General features: G+C 30.7%; 1 long non-coding RNA gene across 2 annotated transcripts; it reads right to left on the bottom strand.

Moving 5' to 3' along the window:
- Positions 1-4,990: 4,990 nt before the first annotated feature.
- LOC145323910 (uncharacterized) lies at positions 4,991-7,492 on the bottom strand. Of its 2 annotated transcripts, none has more exons than XR_013881135.1 (3): positions 7,437-7,492; positions 6,868-6,948; positions 4,991-5,481 (listed from the first exon to the last, which is right to left on the bottom strand). It is a non-coding gene; the product is annotated as an uncharacterized LOC145323910 (long non-coding RNA). The 2 variants fall into 2 exon arrangements; XR_013881136.1 differs by lacking the exon at positions 7,437-7,492 and adding an exon at positions 7,304-7,359.
- Positions 7,493-7,573: the final 81 nt, after the last annotated feature.

Raw genomic sequence — 7,573 nt, 5'->3', positions numbered from 1 at the left:
TCTAATTGTTCATAAAGTCATAGTTAGGACCTAATTTATATAAAAACTTCGCTTAAAACAATTAAATATAGGTAAAGTATGGTGAAGAATTAATATTCCCTGCTTTTTACCCTTTTTTTCGTGTTAAAACAATAAAGGTTTGTTATTTAAAAAAATCCTGTGTATTTTCCTTCAACAGAGTTGGAGGGTTGAATAAATTTAAGACAAGTAGCGAAGCTACTCTTTATATGTATGTGTATGTATGTCTCTTTTACAATTTTAAATGTTATTTTTGCAGAAAGCAATTTGCTAGTAGAAGAAAAAGGTCCCCAACACAGGACCCAGGTAGTTGTCTGGGTTATACACCTATACTTACAGATTTTTCTCTCCTCTTAAAAATAAAAATCTTATTATTTTTTAAGAAAGTAAGATATATTATCCGCCCAACTGTTCCTCGTCCCTTTAATGTGTTTTAATCAGAGAATAACTCAAAATTTGCTATTGTTTTCCAACTACCAAAGTTTAAATTTTATTGAACAAGAAAAATAATGTAATTAGAGGGGACAATGGGCTGTTTATTTCAATAGACCTTAAATTTTTATAGTAAAGTTTCCTTATTCGTTAGCTTAACAACTTTTGGGACTTAATGAATTTTGATTGGTTGGTTAATTAAGTTGAGTGTTTAAATGTTTTAACCACTTTTCCACTTTACTAGTAAATGGTAAACTTGAGAATTTTACTTTTATTCGCCATGGATCTAAAGGGATAAGACAATGGCAGATAATTTGATTTATATCCCCTGAGATGATACACAAAAATCACTCTTCTGTAGATTATAATAATTGGTTGAAATGTTTGAACACTCGACTAAATGAACCATGCAATCAAATTCATTAAATGTCCTCAAAGTGATTAAGCCAACGAATAAGAAAAGTTATTGTAAAACTTTGAGGACTAGTGTAATAAACAGCCCAATGTCCCTTTCCTCCATGAGTAAAACGACTAACAAAAACTTACTGTTAATTCTCATATTTACAAATATACAGATACTGTATTGGAAGTATAATAGTATGATGCGTTTGTGAACTCGAACCTTTATCCTTTTGTTTTCCTTATCATTATTGGCAGTTTAGAAAGCGCCCAAGTTTAAATAAAGTTCATAATTGAACGCGGCAATCAAAACAACGCTTGCGCGACCAAACAAAGCGGGGCTAGCGTGGCCATCTTTAATCTTTCTTTCAAGATGTGCGGAATATCTGTTTGATAAAAAAACCATGTATAGTCAAAAATGTGGTGTTATCCGTACTGAAAAATACCTTTGAGTGCTTCCCGGCTTGACAAGTTCAATGACCTCGGTAAGAATTCTTTCTTTAAGCATTTATAATAGAGTGGAGTGATTTTCTTAAAGACGGCAAATTAATCTTTTCATTTCATTAAAATTAGACCAAGTAATTAATTTATTTTTGTACCAGAATATTTTAATAGTAGTCTATGATGATTTTATTTATAAATTTCAAACTCGCATTCAATTTTGATTGATTTTAAGCAAAATATAACCCTAGCTTCTTTTATACATTTTGAAACATAATTTCGAAGTCACGCAACCTTTTATAAGGAAAAGACGATTGTTCCAAATAAAAAAGACTTATTTTCTTTTACAAGATTTATTTCTTATAATGTATTTAACATTTCAATATTTGATTATTAATTTTGTTATTTTCTATTTCAGCATGACCGTTTTCATACAATAAATTGTATTAGTAACTATGCTGGTTTTGATTCTTGTGGGAAGTAGCAGGTTCGTACGTTTCTACGTAAAGATCTGGTAAACGGCCAGCCAAATGTCGTTGTACCGAAACAGATACTTTAGTTATTAATAATAGGTTAACTTGAGAATTTTAGTTACTTTGAGCATTTTTTAACCCAATATGCTGAGCAATTTTACAAGTGCGTAATTGTTGAGTTTTTCAGGCTATTTAAAGTTAAATACACACTTTTTGTCAGTGGAAATGCTTCCCCATTTAAATCTTAATTTGAATACAAATTGTGCTGAACGTGGATACAAATCAACAAAAAAAAAGAAGTAAAAATCAGGGATCTAAGGAGGAAACAAATTGATGTACATCTTTAATGATGATACACAAAGTTACCCCATCTGTAGAATAAATTAAGTCATTTAAACATTTTAACTCAAATTAATAAATCAACTAATCAAAATTCACTAAAGTCCCCAAATGTATTAAGCCAAAGAATAAGAAAACGTTATCATAAAAAATTGGGAACTAGTGTAATAAATAGCCCATTGTCCCCATTCTCTCTGAGTAAAAAGGGTCTGTATCTATTTGTTTTTATTACCACTGAAATTCACGATTCAAATTGTTAAAGTGTCCACAAATTTTCAGGAAGGTAATGGGTTCGATTGCACAGTACCTTATGATTCCAACAGCTGTTTACCAGGCACATGACGTTACATATAATAAAGATAGGTTTAATTTATTACTATAGACACTTAAGAGTTGTTTATCTGTAGGACGTTGTTTTCACAAATATTTGCAGTGCAAGATATTTGTTCTCAGTGTAACTTTAAATACGATTAATATCCGCTGGATAAGCTCTTGCATCCATCCCCTCGGGGCTAAGAAAACTGGTTTTAATCTTATGATTTTTTATTTTGATATCCGCGGAAAGATGTTTATAATACAATGCGATAAATAACTATTCTAGTATGATTGTATAAATACTTTTTTGCTCCACGCGTCAAATGAATAAATATTTAAATAAAAGGGGAAAAAAATTAACCCTATTAACACAACTATTTTTAGGTGATGTGATACTTGAATAATCAAATCCAAAGAAGTTCGGCCTTTCTAAAACTTTCTAAGTTCGCCCTATATTATTTATTTAATAGACAGAAGCGTAACTTCTCTTTAATTTGTATGCCCGGTCCCAATTAAACACCGTTACAAAAATCAATCTTTGATTTTTAATTAAGTTTAAAATTACTGTATGTATAATCATTGTTGGCCTGGTAATCTAAGGGTTCCCGGTTCAAGCCACGCCACGTGCAAAATTAACACTGATGAATTGAGCCATACTGATGAGCCCTAAAAGGGCGAAACACTGTGTCTATGGATAATAATTTATGAGCTTGTAAAAATCGATTTTTTTATATTTCTTTAAACAAGAACGAGTTCGTCCAATAGGAGCGAACCGGTTTGATAATTTAAAGAAAACCTACACGGCTAATTATTGGGAGTTCTCAAGAAAGAAGAAAGAGAAATTCAGAGAAATTTTATTTTGTATACGATTATAAATCTGGTGAAGGGTATTACTGAAAATAGACCAAATCCTATCATTAACAAAAGACAGACAGACAGAAGGACAAACACAATTACAAATAATGCTCTTTTTGATATATAAAATTGAGTATTTTTTCCATGAAATAAGAATAAAATGTTTTCAAATAAAATACATTTGTTTTTTATTAACCTAGTTGTCCTCAGGTGAAAAGATTAGATTATATCTCAGCAGAGAAAGAGAGAGAGCGGACAATAGGCTATTTATTACACTAGTCTCCAAAGTTTTGTAATAACATTTTCTTATTCGTTGAATCAACAACTTTGGGACCTTTATTTAATTTCGATTGGTTGGTACATTAATTGAGTGTCCAAACTTATAACCACTTATTTTAATTTACAGAAGGTGTAATTTTGTATATTATCATTGAGGATGTACACTGTGCATCAATTAATCAATCATTGTCTTATCCCTTTAGATCCCTGGAAAAAAATTAGATTACATCTCAGATAAAAACCTGCAACACACATGGGTGACAAAATCTGAGAATCTGCTAATGTTAGAATAAACTTTTTTAGTAGGAAAGCTATTTTATTAGAACATTTCTGTATGTCTGTCACTGTGTTTATAAAATTATTCTATAAATTATTTTAAATTTATCCTTAGGGCTCTATACTTGAAGGCACATTGAAGGGCAATAAAATAGACTAAAAGTAAAACCATACCCAGACTTATTTATAAAAATAAACTATCCTAAAACCATCTTAGGACCTATTAGAAGATTCATTGTAAAGGAGAACCATTTTGGTTCAACGGTAAATTCGATCATTCACTACAGACAAATATAACTTCTTTATATCATTAATGTTAAGGTATTTTTTAAGCAAGGATATCATAAATCATAAACACTTTAAAAATCTGATCAATCGTAAAATGCCTTTGCTTCATCGATAAGTATACATACCGTTTAAATACATAATTATATAGATTTTATACTTTTAAAAGATCGTCAATTCTAGATAATGTTGCCCCTAACAACAGCTGAAAATATTGTATAAGTTTCATGATTTTTTTGGAATTAATTTCGTTGTTGGTTTATGATTGCTGAAAAAAAATTAGTTTAAATTCAATCATACCAAAACAAAACAAAATTTTAACACAAGATAACATTATAATATATATTTGAAATCATTAACAAATAATTACATAATAAATTGCATAAATACAAATATTATTTACAAATAAATAAAATAAAATAAGTTGTCCTGACTATAACAATTATTGCACAACAGTAACAGATCACGTAATAATAATCACGAATAAAAGGGGTTTTACATAGTGGAATAAAAAAGGGTTTATTAAAAGTTATAAAAAAAAATAAAGAAAGGCAGTAATAAGTATTTATCACATCGTATTATAAACAGCATTCCGCAGATATAAAAATGTACAATTATAAGATTAAAACTGGTGTTAATATTATGATTGTACATTTTTATATTCGTAGAAAACTGGATTTGATACGATGCATAATTTTTCAGTACCCAGCGGTTATTAGCCGGTTTCGAAGTCATACTGAAAAAAATCTCCAGATGCAGAATCCCTTAAATCCCGGATAAAGACTAGCTTAACATGAAAATGAATTTTTAAAGAAATGTAAATCACATTTACTTTAGGGATCTAAAAGGATAAGACAATGGCCGATAACTTCCAAATTAGGGGTTGAAACGTTTAAACACTCAGCTTATTAAATCAACCAATCAAATTCACGAAAAGTCCCCATACAGATAAGAAAACGTTATTATACATCTTTGGGGACAATTTATCGGCCATTGTCTTATCCTTTTAGATCCCTGACATTTACTCGTGAAAAAGTATAAAATAAGGTAAATTTGAATTCAGATTATTCAACGTTAGTATATACAATGTTACAAAATGGCTAAAAATATCTACATTTGTGGGAAGAATATTTTTTTGATTTAACAACAATTTAGTTTACATGTGTATTATATTATATAGTATTCAGATTTTTAAAAAGATTTGCATTATTTGCAAAACACAAAGTATTTTTTTCATAAAAATATTAATTTAAGCTTATATTGAAGAATGAGATTCTTTATGCTATTTTAGTTTATGGTACATTACAATTATATTAAAAAATAATTTATTTAGCTTCTATTTTCGTAACTCAATTGGCTCTTGAGTAACCTAAAACAGAATAAATTCATTATTACAGGAAAAGGTGATTTTAATTAGTCTGACTTTAACAAAGTATTTAATTATCCTATTATATAAAGTTGTAATCTTTTTTGTCTGTAGTGAAGGATCTTTTTAACCACCTAACTGATATGGTTCTCCTTTACATTAAAACTTCTTATAGGTCCTGGGAAGGTTTTTAACTTTTTTGGGAGAGGATATCTCCACCCTCCCAATAAAAAATTACCCTTTCCTCCCACAAAAAAAAAAAAAAAAAATTTTAGATTTCAAACTCCCCGCTCCCACCTTAAGTGCCCCTAGAAGCTTCTAGGGTACGTAACCGTTAGTAATATTACAAATTAGTTAGGTTCGAATCTCGGTTTGACATAGCGACATCACTAAAGACGTTAAAAATGGTTCATACTGCTGCTATGTAAGGTGCGTGACATAAATAGTTAGGGGAAAGCCTTGGCCTAAAATAAGCGCAACTCATTACGAGGCAAAGTAACGACTTCTATGACAAAGATCCAGCAATCAAATGGTTGGTTGTCTGAAGGACATAAGATCATATAACCATGAACAATGAATAGCATTTTAGAGATTCACTAAAATTCAATGTCATGTTGTATCCCGTCCTCTAGACTATCCGAAACTAATCTAATTTATTTTTGTTAAATAATTTATTGATTTAGATGCAATACCTGGCAAACACAACAGGAAGGGAACCAGAAAATATCTTTCTATCTATCTATTTATCTATCTATATATCTATAGACACAACATGAAGGGAACCAGAAAGTATGAATCTATCTATCTATACCTGAAAGACCAAGCATGAAGGGAACCAGAAAATATGAGTCTATTTATCTATACCTGGCAGACACAGCATGAAGGGAACCGGAAAATATCCATCTATCTATCTCTCTATCTATACCTGACAGACACAGCATGAAGGGAACCAGAAAATATCTATCTATCTATCTATACCTGACAGACACAGCATGAAGGGAACCAGAAAATATCTATCTATCTATCTATCTATCTATACCTGACAGACACAGCATGAAGGGAACCAGAAAATATCTATCTATCTATCTATACCTGACAGACACAGCATGAAGGGAACCGGAAAATATCCATCTATCTATCTCTCTATCTATACCTGACAGACACAGCATGAAGGGAACCAGAAAATATCTATCTATCTATCTATACCTGACAGACACAGCATGAAGGGAACCAGAAAATATCTATCTATCTATCTATACCTGACAGACACAGCATGAAGGGAACCAGAAAATATCTATCTATCTATCTATATATCTATCTATACCTGACAGACACAGCATGAAGGGAACCAGAAAATATCTATCTATCTATCTATATATCTATCTATACCTGACAGACACAGCATGAAGGGAACCAGAAAATATCCTCCACTAATTTATCTCCATTTGGATGAAGGGCTACCAACTTTTTCTAAAATAAATTTATAGAATAAAATAATTTTAGAATTTTAATTTGGAATATATATTCAAGAACAATGGTTTGAACCAGGGATCTAAAGGGATGATGATACACAAAATTTACCCTTCTGTAGTTTACAATTTAATCAATTAACATTCAATTTAATGAACTTACGAATAAAAATTGTATAAAAACCCCAAAGTTGTTAAACCAAGGAATAAGAAAAAGTTATTATATTAATATTGTTGTGAAAATGACTCTTAAGTCCTGCAGGTACAGAACAAAATCTGTCTGTCTATCTGTCTGTCTGTCTGTCCGTCTGTCTGTCTGTCTGTCTGTCTATACTAGTATACTGTAATATGTTTACCTGTACATATTGTTGTGAACATTGACTCTTTAGTCCAGCAGGCACGGAACATAATCTGTCTGTCTGTTTGTGTTTGTCTGTCTGTGTTTGTCCGTCTGTCTATCTCTCTATCTATCTATTTATCTATGTTTACCTGTACATATTGTTGTGAACATTGACTTTTAAGTCCTGCAGCCACAGAACATAATCTGTCTGTCTGTCTGTCTATCTATCTATGTTTACCTGTCCATATAATTGTGAACATTGACTCTGTACTGCAGGCACAGAACA

The sequence above is a fragment of the Acartia tonsa genome, chromosome 7 (assembly GCF_053477335.1).
Source record: "Acartia tonsa isolate MP-2025a chromosome 7, ASM5347733v1, whole genome shotgun sequence".
NCBI lineage: Eukaryota > Metazoa > Arthropoda > Copepoda > Calanoida > Acartiidae > Acartia > Acartia tonsa.
Note: the sequence above shows the minus strand (reverse complement) of the source record. Positions and strands in the feature narration are given on the sequence as shown.